The sequence below is a fragment of the Rhea pennata genome, chromosome Z (genome assembly GCF_028389875.1).
Source record: "Rhea pennata isolate bPtePen1 chromosome Z, bPtePen1.pri, whole genome shotgun sequence".
In the NCBI taxonomy this organism is placed as follows: Eukaryota; Metazoa; Chordata; class Aves; order Rheiformes; family Rheidae; genus Rhea; species Rhea pennata.
The window spans coordinates 79,490,950-79,499,260 of record NC_084702.1 but is presented as its reverse complement, the minus strand read 5'-3'; positions in this window follow the sequence as shown (position 1 = coordinate 79,499,260).

The following is an 8,311-nucleotide window of genomic DNA, read 5'->3' as shown; positions in this document are numbered from 1 at the left end:
CAACGTGAACAGCACCGCTGGGAAGCACCGAGGAGCGTCTAGCCCAGGACAAGTCAGAGCGAGGTGGCGAGGCACGGGTCAGCCCCGGCCCGCGGCCGGAATACGACGGGACCGAAGCACAGAGCCGGGACCCGCAACACGAGCCACACGGTAAAGCTTCGAAACAGTTCATTTAAAGCGAATCATTTCCTTTCTTTTCAAAGGAATAAGAAACTGCCTGCAGCCTCCACAGCTCCCTGGCTGGATCCGTCCCCGGCTGCGTCAGGAAAGGGATTCACAGCAAAGGAGAACGAACAAAGCTCCTGGCATCGTTAATCCTCAGTCTCGACCATCAGCAGAGAGAATTTAGTTGGACAGCTTCCATCCTTTACAGTTCTGCCACTCGGTGACTGGTTTTTAGCCCCACTTTAATGCGACCTGGCTGACCACAGAGTCTGTTCCTGCTGCTCGGCTCCTCTCCCACTCCCATCTGCTGTGTTCCTCCGTCTGCCCTTGCTCGCGCCCAGAGCTGCTCCTCACCTGCACGCCGCGGCCGTTTCAGAGCACGAAAGCGTGCAAGCCGCTCCGGGCTGACGGGCCTGCTACAGGAATCACAGCTGTCATCAAATAATCTTTTACCAGCTATCAGAATGACCTACTAACGGCCCCGCACCGCGCTACCTGCTGCTCTGCTCCCAGCCGGAGCAGCGAGGAAGCGCGGCTGCAGCTCCAGGGCGCAAGTGGGGATTTCGTAAGCCATAAATCTCGCAGCACCGCAACGAGGTGACATTCACCTTAGAGCAGAGCCACAGGAAAGCGAATCCCCCTCACCAGTCCTTGGATCAAATTGCTTCGACCTGAACATCGTTCCCTGCGAGCAGGGAAGCTCTGGGGAAAGGATTTGTTCTCCCCTGCTATTAGCTGGCATTAAGATAAAGTCTTTATTTTAGTTTATCTGGTACTGGCTTTACGATGCTTGCATGCACTGTTTCTAGTGCACTAAACACATCTATGGGGAATTTTGATGTTACGCCTTTTAAGTATAAATAAATCCATTCTTTCCTTTAGAAGCAGCATGGCTGGGGGGAAATGAGGCTCTAATCACCGAGCATCGGACACTTCACAGTCTTCAATAGTCTGCTCCATACTTGTGGGTTTACGAAAAGCATATAATTATTTCTAATTGATGACATTTCTGCACTTCTGACCATACTCAGCCTGGGAGACATGTGGAAGGAAATTCATGCTAGCCTGTTCATTTCAGCAGTGGCTCTGGGGAAATGCTTTCTAAAGTCGATACAACCTGGAATCATAAAAGCAAACAAACAAACGAAAAAAGCAAATTCCCAGAATGCAGATAATTCCTAAAGAAATATTCTCCTTGTCAGCTTCATTCCTTAGAGAAGACACCCAAAACAGTTCCAACATTTAAACTGCAACACTGACAGCTGCTTTATACCCACAAGACAGGCAAAGAAACAACTTTTTTCCCTTTCTCCTTGGTCTCATTTTAATTGGAACCAGCCCCAGCTGAATCAGATCCTGAAAAGCTCAGCACCTACCCTCTGTCCTTGAAGTCATTTTAGCTGGGACCTATTTTTGCATTTACCTTTTCAGCCCTGCCTCCTCACAGCAGGCCAGGGTTTAATTTAGCTTTACCCAAAGGCGCTCTGTAATAGTCGAAAACTTTCCGTATTTCACAGGACTGGACAGATCAGCAGGGTGAGTTAATGGACCACGCAGCCTCTGCCCACCAGGGCCCTGGCTCTCACCCAGCCCAGGTGAGTGAGCAGGGAAAGCCGTTGCTGCGCAAGAGTGGTTTGCTGGCACACCCCAGACAGAAGATACAGGGGTGCCAGGCTGGTTTTCCAGAGCTACCAACACCTTCCACACCCAAAATACTGTGAGAGGTGTCACCATGTCACCCCTTTCTCGCTGAAGGGACCTGGAATTTAACTGACGTAGAGACTGGACCTTAACTGTATACTTTGAAGTGCCTGTTGCAACTCAAGCGCTTCTCTGCGATGGAAATAAGGTATTCCACCAAGCAACAGCTTTCTTGTGGCAAGGCAGACATCCTTGTCCTCGTGGATGGTGGAGACAACATGTCAATATTACATCTCGCCGCGTGGAGGAGAGCATCTGTGGCAGCCTGGCACCGGCAACCCAAGCCCTCGGGATGGCGCTTCCCTCCACGTCCCCCCGGAGCAGCCCGAGCTGGTTTAATGCTGGGTCCCTAAGCTGATGGGTTCAGACACCGCGCAGCAGCGTGCACAGCACGTGCAGCAGGCTCCGAGGAACAGCAGAACACTTCTCTCCGGTCTTTTAGGAGCAAAAAGCCAGGGCACCCAACCGAATGAAAGTCACCTACGCACTCCTCGCATCGCCTTCCTCGGTCCAACCCGCACAGAGCGCTACGACTCAGGCTGCTCTACAGCACGCGTTTTGCATCAGCCAATGCTAGAAAATCTCCTGAAGCTGATTAACTGCCCCAAGCGATGCCTGGGACTTCCCTGGAGGCACACACACAGCCTGTTTTCTCACCTCGCAGTGAACCTGCTGTACCATTAATTCGTGCGCTTTTCCCAGAACGGTACCAAGTGAATCAAACCAAGCCATTCCTCCTTAAATCAGCAGCGTCTACATTGCAGCAGCGGGATGATTTTCCCTTGCTCCTAAGCACGATCTAGCCTGTGTTTTGTTCCGTCTCCTCTCCTACATAAACAGCCAGGCCCAAAAAGTATGTGGTCATTCTCAGCCAGAAAAGCAGCAGTTTGGGAGCTGGGGATGCCTCCAGCTCCTTCCAGTGGCAACAGCAGCATCAGAGGCACAGAAGTAGGAGATGCAGAAGGGGAATATCTTGAATCTGCCCCCAAATTGCCTGCCTGCGCTTGCCCTTTGCAGATCCCAGTCCATGGGCAGTCTGGGGCCCCACAAACCATAACAGAGGTCTTGCTACTGACTCAAGATTTTACTCCCCAGCATCTTCTCCAGTTGTGAGTCATGTAACCCACTGCTGCGACTGCGCACAACCACTGCTGGCTGGAGATTGTAACATTAGTGGGCTGATTTACGAACTGACCAAAGTGCAGTTGGGGGAAAGCTGGTCTCTAAACCCCGTGGAAGCAAGGACAGTGTTCCTGGGGGCTGGAGCAGGCCGGGGGAGAATCACAGCTCAAGATTTGTAGCAACAAGAGTTGCAGACCCAGGCAGGTGCTGGGCACTACTGCAAAATCAGGCTGAGCTCTGCAAAATGCAGCCTTTCAGCAGGCTGATACAGGCCATACGGCCTACATCTGACTAGTAAATAAATGAGTCAGGAACCTCCTTCTGGCTGCGACCTACACCAGCTGCCTTGGCACAAACCCAGCAAAACTCTCTTATTCCCTGCAGCAGGGTGACCACCTTCAAACTGCTCCCCAGGAATGGTTCCTGGCCCATACTAGGCCCTGAACTGTGCTCAGGCTTCACCCAGGAAGGTGCTAGATGGCCCAGGCAAAACCCACACTATGAATGCAAGGGTGCCAGCAACCGTGTGCCAGCACTTGGGCTGGGTCCTGGCCCTGCTCCATTTACAAGCAGAAGCATAGCTGTGACACCCCTCAGAGTGAGCGAGGGCAGAATTAGGCTATCTACTAGCAGAAGAGAGCTGTCACTTGGGGAACTAGCACAGAAAGAGCGCGGTGGAGCAAAAACACTGCTACCTGAAAAAGGCAGCCTTGCTCCAGCAGACCACTGACGTTTCATCTCCTGGAGCTCAAGGAGAAACACAAACTCACTCCTCACTCATAAGACAAGAGTTGGCAGGTCCCATAGTGTCCACTGGGCAGGCAGGTGAAGGAAAGGGGGGTTTAGCTGATAAACACCCTACTCAGGGTCTTCTCTAGAAGATCTGCAGCTTCCTTCAGGGGAAGGAGAATTTGGCAGAGGGGCTAAGTGTCCAATATCCAAAGGCTTTTCCAGAAGAAAACAGCCTGACAATAAAAGTGAAAGGGAGCACCAGGGAACATGGAAGCATCACCACGGGGTGGGGAGGACCAGGTGCAACCCACTGCGTGATTTCCATTGCAGCAGCTCTTGCCACAACATGGTTAAGCTTCAACGTGCAAACCCACTCCCCTCCTAGGAGCTGGCGTAGGCTCTGTACATCCGAGCTTTACTGCCCAGCCTCTGTCCGCTATCCACTGGCCCCATCTCTGCTCAGGTCGCACCAGTATACACGGGACAGCCGCTTCCCTCCAGCCTTGATCCGCCCTGTGCCTCCAGAGGACCTGAGAAGCCCTGAATAACAAAGCTACACACTTTTGCCAGGTTACATACATGGAAAATAAATCCTCAACATCCATAAAGAATTAGCTAGGGCTCCAAAATATAGAATGTGATTAGCCTTTTTATCTTAGTTTACACAGCTAATTGCTGCAGGTGTATCAGTCACCCTGTAATTAACACCATTGTAATGTTAGGTGTAACCAAGAACTGACTTCTGCAAACAGAATCAGGACAGCAGGAACAGATGGACACCGATGGTTACTGACCTTAGGGCTTGCTCTCCTCTGAATCCAGAGGGATCCTGACACATACTGTGGAAGCCAAAAGATGGCCAAACCATTTCAAAGAGAAACTGTGTGGAAACCTTTCTATCACTTAGCCTAGGAGTAAGACATGCAGTTAGGGCAGCAGAGGCTAATTTTTTTTTCAGCTGAGACAGGTCACAGCCTGTGATGAAGGCCCTAAGAGCACACGACCAAAAGCAAGACTGAGGATCCAAGACCGGAAGGCAGGGAGGCGTGTGACAGGTCCACATCGCCTTCCACGGCAGGACTGCTCTCCCCAACCCTCCCAGAAAAACCATCTGCCACTGCACACTCAGCGATGTGGGACGCTACGTGAGCTTCCCTGCCGGTGGCCTACCAGACCCACGCACCTAACACGTAACTGGCCACCACCTGCCTCTTGGCAGGGGATGCTCGCGTAAGTGCTTCGGGAAGTTTTTTTCGTGTGTTGCTCCTTCCCTTCCTCCCAGGAACATCCTGGGGATAAGTACTTGAAGAGTCATGTAGCACTCAGATGCTGTAGTGACGTGGGCTGGCCCACTTCCTACAGAGATGACTGTTTTGTATAATATAGAAACTGAGCTGGTTGTTCCAAGTACAACCACGCTGGCTGCTTTTTAAAGACAGCCTTAGTTCTGATGCAAAATACTGCAGGAACAAGCGGCACTAAATCGCCTTACAGTCTGCAGGTCAGGGAAAGTTGCTGGGAGAGAAGGGGGAAGGTTGCACAGTTGCTGCCTTGGCCCTACGGGCAGGGATCTCCAGCAAGGTCATTCTGACACTTTCCAGCAGAACTGAAATCGGCTCAAGTAAATCCTCGCACACAATCCTGCAAGGAAAGCCTGCAGAGCAAATCACTGTTTAACCTTGCCTTAGTGCAGATCACAGGAAACTCAGAGTGACTTCCCCATGCAAGTCGTGGACCGCATCAGTTAGCATCGCACCTGCCTGGCAAATGCACTTGATGAGTTTTGAAAGATGCAGAGATGGGTTTGCAGGTGAGTATGGAGGTGCCAGGGCAGAAAGAGGAGATTTAGAGCTTAATAAGGTTTTAATTATTTTTGAGAATTTAAGTATGTGATTTCTTCACCAGTGCTGTGAAAGACAAGTGAAGACTATTTGCTGGCTGTTCGTTGAATTTGGTTCTATTCTACAACATTCAACTACATTGATATAAGGAGGGTGACATTTTGCCATGATTCATCACATACATAAACCCAGAAAGGCAAATAAAAATACCACAGTGCAAACAATTAATGAATAATCAATAACAAAACCAATAAACACACCGATAAATCTTTCAGATGAAAAGCCACTGGCACTTCCAAGATTGGCGATTTTAGGCAGGCTGTGGAATACCTCATGCTTCAGTGTTAATTGCTGTTGCAGCAGATCTATGAGACAATGATGAAGCCACTGTGGTAGCAAAACGAACTGCCATTTCTAATGCAAGTGCTCTTCCGTTACACATTCTTCCCATTTCTGCACTAGTTAGGGAAGGAATGAGCCCAAAATAATGATAGCAATGTCTACATTTAAAGGGGCAAGTTTTTTAAAGCTGAAAACAACTGTCAGCATAACTGAGAGTACAGGACTTGCTTAAAACATCTACCAAAGACCTCCAAAGTTACAAGCCCAGAAAGGCAGTAAGAGTGAAGTCAGGCAAGAATTATTCTGGTGAAAATGAGATGTGGAAAATCCAAGAAAACGCAATCTTTCTGAAAGACAGAGAAAAGGAGGAGGAGAAAGAAAAGGCACTGAAGAGAAATTTAACAGCATAGATGACTAATGAGGGCTCTAAAGGCATCCATTAAATCTGAATGGCCGCCGGGATTAATTATGAAGTAAGGCACTTTTTAAACATAGTAGGAATAGAGAGTTAGCTAGCTGTTAGCCTCACTGTTAGATAGCATCAGTAAAATTGGAAATGATTATACTAAAAAGAATATAAAAATGTTCAATGGCATGTTCAATAGTTTCTGTTCTGTATTATGTGCTGCCTATATGATGCTGGGGATGGGATAAATGGATATCAAAGAGGATGAGAGAAACTGGGTCTAAAAATTAACCCAGTGTATCACTTTGTTCAAAAGCCGGACTTTCTCTATAGCTTTTGAATAACCTGTCCTAAAAAACTCTAGTGATAGATTCCGGGATCTGCCAAACATCTGCTAAAATAAAGCACTTTAAAACCAACAGGGGATGAATGGGAAAACTTAGTATAGTCCCAGTACTTAAAAAGAGGTTAAAGGCAAAGTCCAGGAGCAGCAGAGAACCTTGGGGCTAATCCCAGTTAAAATAGCAGGACAGTAATTTCAAGTAAATGTAAGAACAGAAGACTAGAAGTACAATTTAAATCAGTCAGCAGAGTTTCCTGGGACTGGGTCTGTTTAAAAGACTTACTTTTCTTTGATAGGGCAATAGAGCTGCATGACACAGGCAACTGCCTTGATACAGAATTTACCCAATTTCTTCAAAGCATGTAACATTTTGATTATAAAACTCACTTCTGCACGTGCCATCAGAGCAAAACTAGAACCAAAAATGCGGTCACTGAATGCGTGGTGGGAAGAACGGTGCTGGAAGCAGGAAAGCAATCTTGCCTCAACACACAGCACTGCTGAGGTTACTGCTAGACGGCTGCAACCAGATGGCAAGGACAATGCAGTCGGACCAGGAGAAGTTCCACAGACGGCCAGAAAAGTCATACCAGGTGGAACAGGAACTTTTCAGTGTGAGGTTAAAGGCAACTCAGAGGATTCAAGCAACCGACAAGCAGGTTAAGAGGTGATTCAATCACTGCATACAAGCAATTGGGAAGGACTTTTCACCTCTGCGACAAGAGCATAACAATATCCTATTTCTGGAAGTTGAAACTAGGTAAGTTCAACCTTGAAATGAGATACCATCTCCTTAGACCGAGAGTAATTAAGTGTTTATCTGTTTATTAAAGAACTCAACCCATCCCTCTGCTATCACCTCCAATGACCCGGCTTGCAGCGGGTTCTAGTTCCAGCAGTTATGAGAGCACAGCCCAAGCTCTGAAGAGATACGGAGCTGCTGCACAGGAGCTGCTGCGATGTCCCTGGAAGGGCAGCACAATCACTGAGCTGCAGCTTGACTTCGTGGTGCGCGCGGTGCTGCCTCTCCCCATCGGCCACCTCATCTCCGAGCCCCTCCTGCAGCTGCGGCTCACGCCAGACCCCACCTGGGCCCACAGCCCTGGCCAGGGCACACTCACCTCTCCCCCACCTAACCCGTCCTGCGTCTCTCTGGCCGAGGCACCCAGGGCTGGAGGATCCAACAGACCAAAGCGCTGTCTTGGGCAGAGCCCTGGGGAGAGAAACACTGAAGTGTGTTTTTTTTCCTCACTTCTGTTACTCATGCTACATCAGTCCAAGATGAATCTTTCCAAGGTGTCGTGCCTGCTAGCACGGTAGCTAAGTGCTGACTTAAATGCAGTGTGTTTACCTCACATTAAGTACATTTGATGCCATTAAAGCCTGGACATTTGCCACCTGTCTTCTAAAACAGAGCAAAATGCATACTCTCAGGTCCAGAGGATCTATTTCAGGCTAAGAGTAAATAAATAAAACACAGAACAAACACAGACTGCCTTAGAGAGAGGAAAGGAGAGAGAAGCCGGTTGCCCCCTCCAGACACACACCTGAACCGACTGCACTGGCCCACAGCCCTTCAGTAAGAAAAGTCTTGCTTGCAAAGCTGAGGTGCAAAAAACCAGCATCTAATATACTCTCTGCCCAGGCATTCACTGTGTT